A 6,907-nucleotide genomic window follows, 5' to 3' on the forward strand; every position below is an offset into this window, starting at 1 on the left:
ATGTGGCCTTTTAAATAACTAATTAGGTATTTTAAGTGTTAACACGACTTTTGTTCGCAGCAAAGTGTTGTTCTCTTACCTTGGGGGTTAATTGGAGACCTTGCACTTTGGCTCTAATTTAAGGAAGTGCCAAAAAGTGGTAAGTTTCCCTGCTGTTCCTCATGTGGACTTTTACGGAATTGTATATAATAATTCAAATTGCAGAATAAAGCTGTTGTGCTGGCTAAACTGTATTTTTGAGACTTCTTGAATCAAAAATCTTAACATTTAGGAAATTCAGGAAGTCCTGTGGGTTTTGGGGGGTTTTCTTGAAAAATGTTTTTTTTCAGAGTTAATCCAGTCTGCAGTTGAGAATGTGTGCATGCTCAGGTTTCTTCTAAGCCCAAAGGGTCTTGCAATTCCTGATGGTGAATCCTAAAGTCTGATTAAGACCAGATTGAATAGGGTTACTGGGTATCAGTCTGAGTTGTCAGATGGTTTATGATTCAACAGACAAAGGAAAAAAAATCCAATCTTGATTGGCAAAATTTTGTCTTGTTTACCGTTGTTAGTTTGAGTTACTTAAACATGACTGACAAGCTAAGCTCTCTTGAATACTTGCTTTGCTGTACATTTCAAATGATATTGTTTGGTATTTTACATTAGGCTTCTCCCTAAAGGACCTAATGCAGTTGAATACCCAACCTCACCTGTCTGTTAGAATTAACAACTGGAGCCCAGTCTTAAACGATGGGAATGTTCCTGTCTAAGTGTTCTTCTGTATTGGTTCTGCCTCTTTGCAGACATCTCTGTGAACAGAGAAGTGTCTGAGAGGGACTCTTATGGCTGGTCTGTGCAGTTCTGTACCAACTAGGTCTGGGTAGAAACATGCTTTTTTGTTAAATGCTCAGACTCTGTAATTTGTTTAACAAATCCTGTGATTTCCAGAAGTAAAAAATTAAGGACTAAGCTATGGCTGACAGTTCCATACCATTAATATGGCTGTGGTAATGAGGATGGATTATAAAAACTATACCTATCTCTTTTTTTTTTTTTTTTGTAGTGAAGTTACTGTATTCCACTTTGTTTGTTTGTTTTTTGTTTTTTTTAACCAAAGTGAGAAACCATGGCACATCTGATCAAATATTTCCTCATAAGTAGTGTTTTCCCCAACTGTAATAAAACTCTCTCAGCTTTAGACTGTTTTGACAATATAGTTCTTATTTAGACAATATATCTAGCTCTTGAGACAACTTAAACGCTTCTGTAACTGACAGGGTGACTGGGTGATGATGATAAAGAGGGGGTTTACGACTTTGCTTTTTAGCACAGTAACTTTCACTGATGAAATACTTTCTACAAAGCCCAGCCTTCTCTTCAGGAAAGAATGCATCTGTGGATATTTCAGTTCAGTTGTAGATAAAAGCTAACAAACTTCTAGTTTTAGCATTGTCTAGGCAGCAGAAATTAAATCTCGGCAAGGTGACTACAGTGCTTTGTGTTCATTTCGGGAAATGCCAGGCGCATCTTTTTTGGTAGGTCTTTTTGGTTTGACTTTGTCCTCGTAAGGTAGAGCCAAGAGAGAAGTTGAACTGAATTGTAAGAGATGCAGTTTTGGTAGATTTGTAAGTCATCGTGTTCATCTTGAAGCTAAATCCTCTACAGACCAGCTATAATGACTGCAGTATTGCAAAAACATAGCTTGCAACATACGACTGTCTCAATTTCTAAAAAAAAAACTGGGCTATTCAAGGTCATTGAGTTACCCAAGATTGAACCTCTGACAGAACTGCAATGAACATCAAAAAGTGTTGGTTCCTTTGTTTATATATCGTGAACAGTACTAAAATCTCCTAATTAAAATGGGGGGAAGGGGGAAAGCCCAAAAGCCCAATGATCTCTCTCATACAATTTCTGGGTTTGGGCTGCTGGGGTACTAAAATTTGTTGCTGCTGTGATTTTTTTTTTTTTTTTTAAATACAGAATAATAGGAAAAATGCATTTAGTTGTCCTTGCACGTACAATATGTCACTTCTTTGGAATATGTTCATAATGTCTTAAGGTTAATCACAGCTCAAAACTTCTTGTGTAACTTTTTCCAAATCATTTATTCTTTTTAAAATTTCAGAGGACAAAATATAAGTATATAACTTGCTGTTCAAAAGTGCCACATCTATTCTCTCCCAGGCTTCAGAATGAACCGCCTTAGTCAGCTAAGTCCATTGTAGCTTTCGGGGGGGAAAAATGGTCGATAAAGGAACAGCAAGCCTTTGAGTACAGAAAGAGGATGGAACATCATTCTCTTTTACTAGTGCAGTCTTCAAGCATTGTCTTGGTACAGTAGTTGAGGAACAGTAGAGAGATCACATCAAAGTTGAGCATATAATTAAAATGCTCTTTTGGGGAACACTTGCTTTGTTCAATAAACTGAATATTTGCTTTTAGTGTTGAGGTTTTTTGCCTAAGTGTGCCACAGGAGAAAAAATGCAGACCTGATGCTTATGAGCTGAATGAACTGCAGCTGGGAACAAAAAGCAATAGGAGGAGTTGCACCCTGAGCAGGAAATCTAATGGGGATGAAGCAGGTGTGTGTCAGGCTTCTGTGCCCTGTTCAGTGCATGGTGTGTGAGGAAGCAGCCTGCCTGGGGCAAGCCGGCATTTGTAAGGTGGGAGAAATGCAGCTAAGAACTGAGAGACTGAGAAGCTGCCTGCTGAGTAGGGGGGAGCAGAGCAGGCTTGTGTTCATCTTCTTTCTTAATGCTTAAGGACCACTGTGACCAGCTTGTGCAAACAGGAAGGAGTTAGTGGAAGAGAGTGAACAGTAAGGCCATGGTTGGTGCTTGAGACCAGTAGAGGACACAGTGATGATGGTGACAAGCCACAAGACACAGTCCTTGGCACTAGCCAGAGCAACTACCACAGCATACTGGAGACCTCAACCCAGACACAACCCTGGGAGGATGTGGCTGTCCAGATGCAGGCTGCAGGGGGTGCCTGGAGCTTCTCAGTGGTTGGGGGCAACAGCAGCCTCACCTGCAGGAGCTGTGCTGTGGTCAGGACACTGAGCTGACAGGTGAAGCAGGCTGAATGGCATCAGGAATGCCAACAGGAGGGCGAAGGTACTTTGTGACCATTGTAAAAGCAAGAACCCCAGTTGCATGGAAGGAGGGGAAGGCCAGAGGCAATGTCTAACCAGGGGAGGGCTGGGATTCCCATGGAGGAAAAAACAAGAATGCTTTTTCTTCAGCTGCAGATGCTTACTGAGAGAAGTGTAGAGCCCTGACAACAAGACAGGGTGTGAGTTTGCCTGTTGGGGGATGCATCTAGCCATGCTGTCAGAGCCAGTGAGGCTGAGAGAAAGTGATGGCTAACAGTAGTCAGGGACTTCCTTCTGCAAAGGGATGAAGGCACCCCCCTGTCCATCAGACCTGTTTGTTCCTTGCCTGAGCCCACCTCTAGTATGTTGCTGGTGTCATGGGCAGGGCTTTGGTTTTTTATGGCTATTGGACCCTCTTTGAGGAATGAGGTCTGCTAGGAAAAGACAGGTGCACCTGATGAAGATGATTATCTTTGCTGGCAGAGTTGTTAACCTTGTGAAGAGTTTAAACTAGGTTTGTTGGGTGTGGAGACCAAAACCTGCAGGTATGTGGGAGTTGAAGGGAGCACACACAGGAGAGTCTGAGGGAGGGATATCCCTTGCTGCAAGAAATCAGGGTGACTGGGATCATCTGAGGTTCTTTTCCACAAATGAATGTGCAACAGAATAAACAGGAGAAAGAGGAAGTCTGTGCAGTCACAAAGCTGTGACATCGCTGGGATGACAGGAACATGGAATAGCTTGCACGACTGGAGTGCTACAGTGGATGGACACAAGCTTAACAAGCAGCCAGGGAAGAAAAATGGAGAGGGGAAGTCCACAGGGGAGTAGTCTGAATGTGCAGAGCATAAATGGAATAGAAAAAGCCTTGACGACAGGCCTGCAAAGAGTTTGTCATCATGGCTAAAGGGGAGGCCAACAAAGGGGATATTGTGGTAGGCACCTGCAACAGACCACTCAGTCAAGGAAGAGAATGGAGCCTTCCTTAAACAATTTGAAGAAGTTTCCTGATTGCATGCTGTGGTTTTCATGGGCATTTTTAACCACCTCTGATTTGCAGGAAGAGCAGTGAGGCAGAACACAAACAAGCCAGGAGACTTGGAGTGTGTCAGGGACCATCTTTTACTTGGGCGCTGGACAGGATGGGGTGGGGGCGTACTCTAGATCTGCTACCCAGGAATAAGGAAGAAGTGCTCAGATGCAAGAGTCAATAGCAACCTTGGCTACAGTGACCATGAGAAGAGAGTTAAAAATCCTGGGAACAGAGAAGACGACAAGTAGCAGAGAAATTGTCTTGGACTTCAGGGAGGTGAACTCCATCTTGTTCAGGGTTCTGTTTGACAGGAGCCCATGGGAGGCTGCCCTGAGGGGTACGGAGGCCAGAGCTGGTTGCCTTTCAAAAGGATTCCTTCCGCTATGCAAAACAATGCATAGGCATAGCAGGAGGACAGACTGGCTGATTGAGAAACTCCTGGCTGAGCTCAAGTGCAAAAACTTGTATGGAAAGTGGAAGTCAGGATGGGCTGCAAGGGATGACTACGGAACTGCACAGGCATACAGGAACGGTACAAGGGACATCAAAGCCTGGCCGGAGCTGAAACTGGCAAGGGCTGTGAAGGCAGCAAGAAGGGTTTCCTTCCAAAAGGAAGATGAAAGAAAATGTGGGCCTGCTGCTGAATGGAGTGGGTGACCTAGTGATGAAGGTAAAGAAGAAAAAGACTGGTACTGTTTCTTCTTCACCTCTGTCTTTCTTTACTGGCAAGGTCTGCTCTCAGGCTCCTTTGAAAGGTTGTGGTGATCAAGGGACATTCCTGATGACTTGAAAAAGGAAAATGTTATGTCTAGCTTTCAAAATGTTGAGAAAGAGGATCCAGCAAGCTACAGACCAGTCAGCCTCACCTCAGTCCCTGGGAAATTTGATGCAAGTCCTCGTGGCAGCCATTTCTAAGTACATGAAAGAAAATAAGGTGACTGAGAACAGCCAGCATGGGTTTATGAAGGGCAAATTGTGCCTGACCAATGTGATCACCTTCTGTCATGGCTCTGAGGGCCATAGTGGATGTCATTTTCTTTGGCTTTAGCCAAAGTCTCCCAAAACTCCTATGTAGCCAAATTGTGGACAGATGGGCTGGGTAAAAAGCAGCTTTGCAGAAAAGAGTGAAAGCCTGGAAAAGTGAGTTAGCCTGCTGGCTATGCTTGTGTAGCCAGCAGGCTGAGGGAAGTGGTTATTTCCCCTTTATCCCCTTCCTTGTGAGGCCATACCTGGAGTATTGTGTTCAGTTTGGGCTCCCCCGGTACAAGAGATGCCAACAAAATAGAGAGAGTCCAGTGAAGGGGCCAGGGGATGGTGATGGGGCTGAGGCATGTGACCATGAAGAGCTGAGGCTGTTCTGCCTGCAGAAGGGAAGGTAAAGGTAGGTGGTTAAGCTGTGGTCTTCCATGCTTACGGGGGGCTGTATGGAAACCAGAGCTGGACTCTTCCTAGAGGTGCACAGTGAAAGGACAACAGTTAACAGTCAAATTGCGTCAAGAGAAATTCCAGCTGCATACATGAAATAAAATCTAAAAAATCACCATGAGAATGGTCCAGGACTACAGCAGGTGCCCAGAGAGGTTGGGAATTGCTCATCACTGGAAATTTTCAAAACTCAAAGGGGCAGACCTGGAGCAACCTGATCTAGCTTTGAAATTAGGTCTGCTTTGAGCGGGAGGCTGGACCTCTAGAGAGCCCTGTCAACCTAAATTATTCCTTGATTCTACCACAATGGACCTTTATATGGGAGATTAGTTATTACGGGGATAGACAGACTCCATCTGGCTGCCTCTGTGCCTGCAAACTACCTTGTTTGCATGTAGAAACGGTTTTGCTACAGTTTACCAATGCAGATGTTCATGTACATGCAAACTGTCCCATGGAGAAAGGCCAGCATTTGCAAATACAGTAGCTTAACATTGACGCTACTATAAGGTTTTAAACCTTATGTCCTTGGAGGAATGTCTTAGAAAATGTGAACTCGGGACATAATTGGATAGCACACTGTGCGAGTAACTGCAGCTGATCCTTATACTTGGATCTATCTATGTTTAAAAACAAGCCATAACGCTTCTAAAAGTTGTTTTTCAGTTTTTTAGCAGCTTTGTTTTGTTTCAATTGCTCTATACTATGGGGAAACCACAACAGATACAAGGTACTAAAATCAGGTCATTTGCAGAGTTCCCCTGTAAAAGTGTCACATGCATCTTCATAGCAAGAAAGGTGCTTCAGCTTTTTTTGCTCTGAAATGGAAAAACTTCCACCCCATGCTCACAGCATGGTCTATTTTGGCTGGCAGATGTCCTTCAGGACGTGCTGCAAGGGGCACTATTGGGAAAGGGATGGCGTGTGGCAGAGCGGTGTTTCCAATTACATTTTTGGCTCAGGTGGTTGTGGCAGAATTGCTTTTAAACTGATGTTCACGTTATGTTTTAGGCATGTAATTCTGGTGGATCGTGTTAGGTTATGTGATTAAAAGCTTATCTCCACAGATGGAAAGGAGGACGGAGGAACAAGGTAACAACTCCTGCAGGGCCAGCTGCCGCTGCTGGGGGCTACTCTGATCCTGCAGCTCCCTTCTGGGCGTGGGGCTGTGGGGCTCAGCACACCACAGCCACACAGACCAACAAACCCCCCGGAAGGTAGCCCACGGCTGCACCGAGTCTCCTGCTCGGGAAGCGCAGCCCACCCAGGAAGTGAAACATGGCTGGGAAACGCTGTGCGAGGAGAGGGGATGGTGCAGCCCACCTTCTCTTACGTAGACGAATGTTAGGTTATGGGATTAAGGCTCAACTCTT

The sequence above is a fragment of the Mycteria americana genome, chromosome 3 (genome assembly GCF_035582795.1).
Source record: "Mycteria americana isolate JAX WOST 10 ecotype Jacksonville Zoo and Gardens chromosome 3, USCA_MyAme_1.0, whole genome shotgun sequence".
In the NCBI taxonomy this organism is placed as follows: domain Eukaryota; kingdom Metazoa; phylum Chordata; class Aves; order Ciconiiformes; family Ciconiidae; genus Mycteria; species Mycteria americana.